The sequence below is a fragment of the Paramacrobiotus metropolitanus genome, unplaced genomic scaffold, assembly GCF_019649055.1.
Source record: "Paramacrobiotus metropolitanus isolate TYO unplaced genomic scaffold, Prichtersi_v1.0 Parri_scaffold0000006, whole genome shotgun sequence".
Classification (NCBI taxonomy): Eukaryota; Metazoa; Tardigrada; class Eutardigrada; order Parachela; family Macrobiotidae; genus Paramacrobiotus; species Paramacrobiotus metropolitanus.
In genome coordinates, this window is record NW_026570226.1 from 2497702 (window position 1) to 2504726 (window position 7025).

The following is a 7025-nucleotide window of genomic DNA, read 5'->3' on the forward strand; positions in this document are numbered from 1 at the left end:
CCCCAGGGCGGTGGGGTTACGCTGGGCGCGGTAGGTGATGTTCAGCGGGATGTTGTTGAAGAGGGTGCGTTTGTCCACACCGGTTTCCGCTGACAGGAGCTCCATCTGAAGTGAATTTCAAACGATTATGAGTTTGACCGGAAAATGCTCAGTGTTTGGATTACAACGCACGGAAAATTGTAGTGTATCTAAATCGTAACAATAAATGATGAAGATGTCTGGGATTTGGCGGCGATCACTTTCACTTTTCCAGGTTGACCGATAGAGAGCTAAACTTGTTGTTATCGTGAACGGTATAACAACCGGCATGCATGACGGCAAATCTTAATAACATCAATCTTCTTAATATTAATATCTTAATAATATTATTAATATTTTAATCCTTTAAAATATTTGTCCGTCCGTTTGGTGGTACGACTAATACTTAGTAATACTAAAATTTAATATTACTAAATTTAGTATTTAGTAATCCTTTATTCCTTTATACTAAAAGAATAAGAAGTGCTCAAAATTCAACTGCGGGGAGTCAGTCCCAGCCACACACAAGACCAAACTTCGATATCTTGGTATCATTCGATAGCTCTTATCGTGTAGTAGAGCCATCAAAAGTCAGATCTGAGAAAAACAGTTCCAGTTTCATAAAAAATTGAAAAAACGTAACATGCCGAGTCTACGGGAGAAGTGAAGAATCCACCATTGCAGAACCGACCACCTCACCATTGTCTCAAATAAACAACCAAAAACCTCTTTGCTGCCAAGCAGCCACGGGCTTCCAGAACGTTTCACTGGAACGAAACTTGAAAGTTTATAAATTATAGGGTAGCCTTGCGTTTCTATTTTCTCATCGAAACTCAGACTCCGAAAGAAAGGAGAGTTTGATGAAAAAAGCAACGAAGAGTCGAAGCGTATCGCGCAGTTTCAACCATGATCATTAAGACAACTGCCCTCCGCAGACGTCTGACCAGTTTTAAAGTAGCAGTGCGCCCAAGGGCAGCAGCTGGTGACTGGTGAGCAATGGACGTACGCATTTTTTGGCAGAGTTTGCCGGCTCGAAAGCAGTAAGAAAGGATTTTCTACAATTTCTGTTTTGTAAAATCTGTGACAACCAGCAGAAGGCGAAGCAGCCAGGGAGAAAATTTTGAAAAAAACCTTAAAAATCAGCAGCAAAAAAATTATCTACAGAACGATAAGAAGCCGATTTAAACCGCGCAATTTGCACGGGGTCTGTCATTCGATACACATCTTACATATCAAAGTCAGTAGCCGAGCCAGCAAAAGTCTGATTTGAGAAGAGTAGGCAACGGTGGCTCCAGATGTCACGGATCATTAGGTTTTTCCTTTGCGTCATAAATTTTCAGAAAATCTGATTTTTTTCCCAACGTGTGGAATACTAAGAACCGAAGACAAAGCCGCAGGCGACGCCGAGCTGCGGCGCGAGCGGAGCATCAAGTGAAACATTAGTCGTGGCAATTTTTTTTCCACGGGATTGCATTCCGCTTTCCCACCACTTCCCATACTGATACTTTCGGATTTAAAGGGCACGGATGGAAAACTTATTTTTACGGGTGGGATATGCAGAAACCAGAAACGTCAAATGAGCAACATGTGCTCCATAGTTCTGAGTCATAGTGCTGTTTCCGGTATCCGACCATGGGAATTTACGATTGCTTTAAGTTTGTGAAGTTGGCAACAAAAAATTATTCGCACAAACAATACAACGGATGATACAAAAAGTTAACCGAGATCTTTTTCACAAAAAAAAAATAAATAATAATCATGACATCCTTCTGATTTTAAATTGTTCCTATTCCGTAGCCTATATGTTGCGCGCAATTTGCGCGGGGTCTACTAGTTTACTTACTAATGGTATAACTGGCATTCCGTTGTTGTTGTTACTCATATATTCTCGTGGGTTATTCAATAATTACTAATAGTTTGGTAATTACAATGCGAACAAAGTACAAAACAATAGTTACGAGGATAAGATTGATTGTACTCGTATAATTATCATTTGCATAGTTTGACTGCACCAACGGAATAAAGAATACGTCTGTAGAGATTGCGTAGAGCAGTGGCCAAATATGTGCTGGCCTGGCAAAACCGGTACAGGCTTTTCGCGTAAACGTTTTCAACGTACATTAGACTTCCTTAAAGTTAATTATATTCTTTTTTCGTTAAGAAATATAAATAAGATACGCTGCACTATTTATTAATATCTAAATGTATTAAATTAACAAACGTGCGAGTGACACTACGATACTTCATGATTAATAAAAATAAAAACTTTGTTACACTAAAACATCGAAAAAAATCTATCAGCTCGTGTATTAACACTTAATGCAAAATGTAATTTGAAACTATGCTGGAAAATTTGCTCAGTATACCGAAGTAGTATTACCAGCTGAAATGTATGCACTCAATTAGCACGACTGATATTAATTCGGCTTAATACAGTTATTTCACAATCATACCGGTATGTTTTTTGCAATAGTTGCACGTGCCCAGTTTTGGGCGCAGAGGTCTCAGTTTTTTGGCGCTCTTATACTTTCTTCCGACAGCTTTCTTTGCTTCTAATTCTCTATTAACAATTGTGTTCCATCCCGAAAATTTCCGCCAGCGATAGTGCTGTTTTTGCCGAGTGCTTTAATTCAGCTAATTAATTTGGGTACTATCCACGAATCTCACCGCTACTACTCTATATAAAACTAAAATTTGCTTATTTATTTATATTATAGAAACAGCATGTGATGCTTAGGTTTACTTTTATTCTTTTAAATTCATTCGATCCCGGCGCGCCCAACCCAGATCTGCATCTGCTGTATGTCTAGAGCAGCCTTAGCACATCCGGAAATATCCGATTGCGCAATTGTGGTATCACACTCGCTGCTTGTACTGTATAGATATACGAGTGCAAGAATGACCATTGTGTAACATGGATCTTACCGGTTTCTGTTTGTCGGCTGATAGCGGCTCGTTAATCTGTCCCAGAACGGCCGTGCAGAAGAGGAAGCCGTACACGACGATGGTCGGCACTGGTCCCGTGCTCCACTCCATCTTCCCGCGGTACTGCTGCCGGTGGGATGGGAATTTCCGGCGCGCTTCTGATTATGCTTATCGCTGGCGATCACTGAAATTAAATACAAAATTATTACTTATGTATCTTGTTTAACTTAAGTATCTTAAAAATCCGGTTCAGTAAGCAGCATACAGAAATTTCACGGTAATTACTGTTACCCAACTGTCGATGGTTAGTTACTGACTACTGTTATTTCGCCAACTGCGCAATTACACAATTTTGTGCACCTTACATTATGATGCAGCATTAACATATGAGCCGCTTAGAAATCGTGCAAGGCAGTTATCAGCGTATTCAAAGCGTCTATTACATCCCAAATTTCTGAATTTTTTTGCAGGTGTTAATGATTTAACAAGGGGATGATTATAAATAACAAACGTATTAAATAAGCATATGTACACAAATTGATAAGAAGGGTTTTCATCTAAAGATAACATCAAAATTCGACCAAGGTTAATTGTCAATAAACCGTATTAAATATGTGTATATGTACATAAATTAATATTAAGGTTTTATATAAAGGGCAAATTAAAATGCGACCAGATTAACTGTCAATAAACCGCAAGAAACCGACGGACACTACCTAGCCGGAATCAATAACCCAGTATTTTCTTCTTCGTCACCTCTTTACAAAATTAAACTCTTCGGCAAGTGTATTTGTCTGCGTGTGCCCAAACCCGTGGCAACTACGCACACTGAACGTGTCTAATCCGGCATTTGCCGGGAAAAAAACAAACACAATTGCCATGTTGTGATGACCTCCTTCTTATACAACGCGCCATCAATGGGCGCCGGGAGTGAATGCATGATGATGATGATGGGAATGGCGTGTATACAAGAGGGACGAAAGAGGACTTTCATCACCGCACCGGAACCCATCTGCGCCCCGGCAAACGGCCATAGAAATGGCCATCCAGCCGCGGCCGGCAATTTAATCAACTTTCCCTAACCGGGCTTCCTTATCGCGGGCGACCAAAGACATTTATCACACACCGCAATCTGCTGTGTGCATGGGCCTATACGGGATAATTGGCCGGGTTGCGCTGTGATGAGTAATACGCAACGCCCCACCCGACCAATTAAGCGAAATATACAAGCGGTGTGAGCGGCTACGGGAAATCATGTCAATGTGGCCGGCGGCGCGGGAAAATTAACAGACGATGTGATATAAATCAATCCCGGTGTGCTTTAGTAATCAAATCGATATGGTCTTCAAGGTTGGGTCTGTCAGATTAATTTTACTTGTCTTGCTAAAGGTCTCCCGGAACTCCTTCGATTATGTGTAATGTTTGGATTTAGTTTTTGATCATTGTTATTTGGTAGTTATATGTTGATCAAATTTTCTTTCAAAAGTGTTTAATATCATTAGGAAAAGTACAGTCACTTATTTCGTTAGGGATTTGCAATTGAAATCGATCAAGGATGGCATGTATCCGGTATAATACAGCGGTAACATGCCACTTAAGTAAAACCCTTAATTAGATACGAGTTTATTACTCGTACTGTAGTTATTACTGATTCAGGTAATTTATTTTGTTAAGCGACAGAAAAACTGAAATCGATCAAGACCAGTATTTAGCCGGTATAATAAATATAGATTAGTAAAGCAGAACACCTCACTTTACCAGAGATTAGCATCAACGTTTTTCGATGCAGAAAATCGGCATAAATAATTACATAAATTAAAACGTATGACATAATAATTTATGAACGCAACTGATGATCAGATAATAATAACGCGTGATTAACACATAGGGGACACTTATGCTATTTTATTATTCTTAATTTTAAGTACAAAATTTTTAATAAATTTCTTCTCCGGTTTATATTTAACCCTTATTAAAAATATAAAATAAACCTGCGCGGATATTCCATTTACCTAAATAACGTACTCGTTATTTCTTTGAAAATAAAATTATTGCGAACAGATAACGAAAAAACATCGTTAAATTCCGATTATTTTAGACAGAGCGCTTCTGTGAGTGACGCAAGTGTCGTGTGTCCATTAAACGGCAGGAGTACGTAAGGATGAGTGAGGATAATGTCATTAGAAAGCGGCTTTTATCCCGCTAATATTCCCTGTGATTCGGCCCTGGAAGCGCTAAGTTAATTTGACGCATGTTAAAGTTAACGCGAAATGAGCGCGTAAATTGAGTGGCTGGATGAGTGGGACAATTAAAGTGTCACACAGCATAAACGGCCCGCGGCTGTCACCGGCGAGCACGTTTCCCGAACGGCTCATGCCGTTTCCTGCCTGCGTCAGCATTCAAACACCTGACCTTTACACAGCACAAATTTATAAACCACCAAACTTTTTTCCAATAATAAGTTCTGGATTTGGGTGAACAACAGTAAACACCCGCGAGCTTTCGTAAATTCCGGAACAAATGCAAGCAAGTTATAAGCAACTTAATAATTATCGCAGAGCAAGCAATATACAGAGTACCGGTACATAGCGAAAAAACTAAAAAACCTATCAAAAACTCTAAAATTTTAGGAGTGTTTACATTATTATCATTTCTTTACAATATCGCGAACATCCAAAGTAGGATTTCGGTAAAAACTTTCGGTTTTGGTTGTAATATGGTTGCTGTTAAAAAAAAAATAAAAATTTTATTGTAAAATTTTTTAACAAAATTAATATCAAGTTTTCTAATAAGTCCGGTAATTACTTTTAAAGAATGTACAGCTTTGTTGTTATTTTTATTTTATTTGTGTTGAAATCGTTAATAATAAATCGAATCTACTTTAATCGCTGCGAAAATAACGCTTAAGAACTTTACGGCTTCGCTTTAATTTTTAAAATGATTTTTTAAACAAAAAATGCAACAATTAATAATACAGGAAACGTTACATACCAATTTGGAATAAGGAAGTGACGAGTTAAGCGAGACAGTGTCAGGTCAACACGAAGAAAGTCAGCGTCGAGCAACACTCCCAAAAAAGCGGTGTCTTAAGTCGGCAGTCAAACAGATTAACCGATCAAACTTGAAAGTGTATCCAAAGAAAACCGGGCTAACACCGCACAAGACACCAATCTTATATATATTGTATCCAGAAGATCTTCACTCCAGCGTGACGTGACGTCAGCGCGTATCCAGACTCCGCCCCGTCTCTCCCGCGCTCCTTATTCAACAATATTAGCACTCCAAGAATGAGTGCGCATAAAAGCCGAACAAACAGTGCGCACAAATGCCGGCGCGCTGGTCGATCGTGTTTGTACAGTGGGGAAAGGTCACGAGGGAGCTATTCCACACCGCGGTATATTGTAATCCGAGTTATGAATGTTGATGCAGCCGGTCAAGGGGAAATGAGGAGGGGATTAGCATAAACAAGTGTAGCAGACGGAAGTCGGTTTCCACTGTGTACATGTGGTTGACAATGGGCAGCCGGGCAATTATGAATGAGGGAAAATGAAGTTGGCTGTTTTTCCTCACGCAGCAGCTGCCGCTGTGTCGGCAGTTTTTCATATTGTGCTGAGCGCAGCAGCGGGGCTATATTAAGCGTGTCTTGAGTGGCACGTGGCGAAATTGGCAGCGGCTCTCACGGATATCTCCAGGTAGATTAAGCGGCGAAAGGTCAGGATCGATCGCGGCGCGCGTCGCGGTAATTTAACAGACTTCTAACAGTGCAAATCATGAATTTATTTTATTATGCAAAATTCACGATGGAAGATTGACTATAATTTAACAAATTCTTTAATCGATTATCCTCTCTTCGCGTCACAGACGGTTTAAAAATAGTTGGTAGCACTGACTGTCGATTGGAAAATCGTAGGTAGTTATTACAGGACCGACAGCAGTTATTCCCAAAGTAATTAGATTTGTTTGCCGAGTTAATAAATGCACGGGTGCTACAGTACGCCCAATCAATTTTTTCCAACTTTTTTAGGAAGGTAAGACGAAACAAAATACTCGTATGAATACGGCATGCCTCGCTAACGGAATAT

The 7025-nt window shown here is 39.7% G+C and overlaps 1 long non-coding RNA gene across 1 annotated transcript; it reads right to left on the reverse strand.

The window, feature by feature from the left end:
* Positions 1 to 6461, reverse strand: LOC129581963 (uncharacterized). Its single transcript, XR_008689567.1, has 3 exons — positions 5935 to 6461; positions 2944 to 3127; positions 1 to 105 (listed from the first exon to the last, which is right to left on the reverse strand). It is a non-coding gene; the product is annotated as an uncharacterized LOC129581963 (long non-coding RNA).
* Positions 6462 to 7025: the final 564 nt, after the last annotated feature.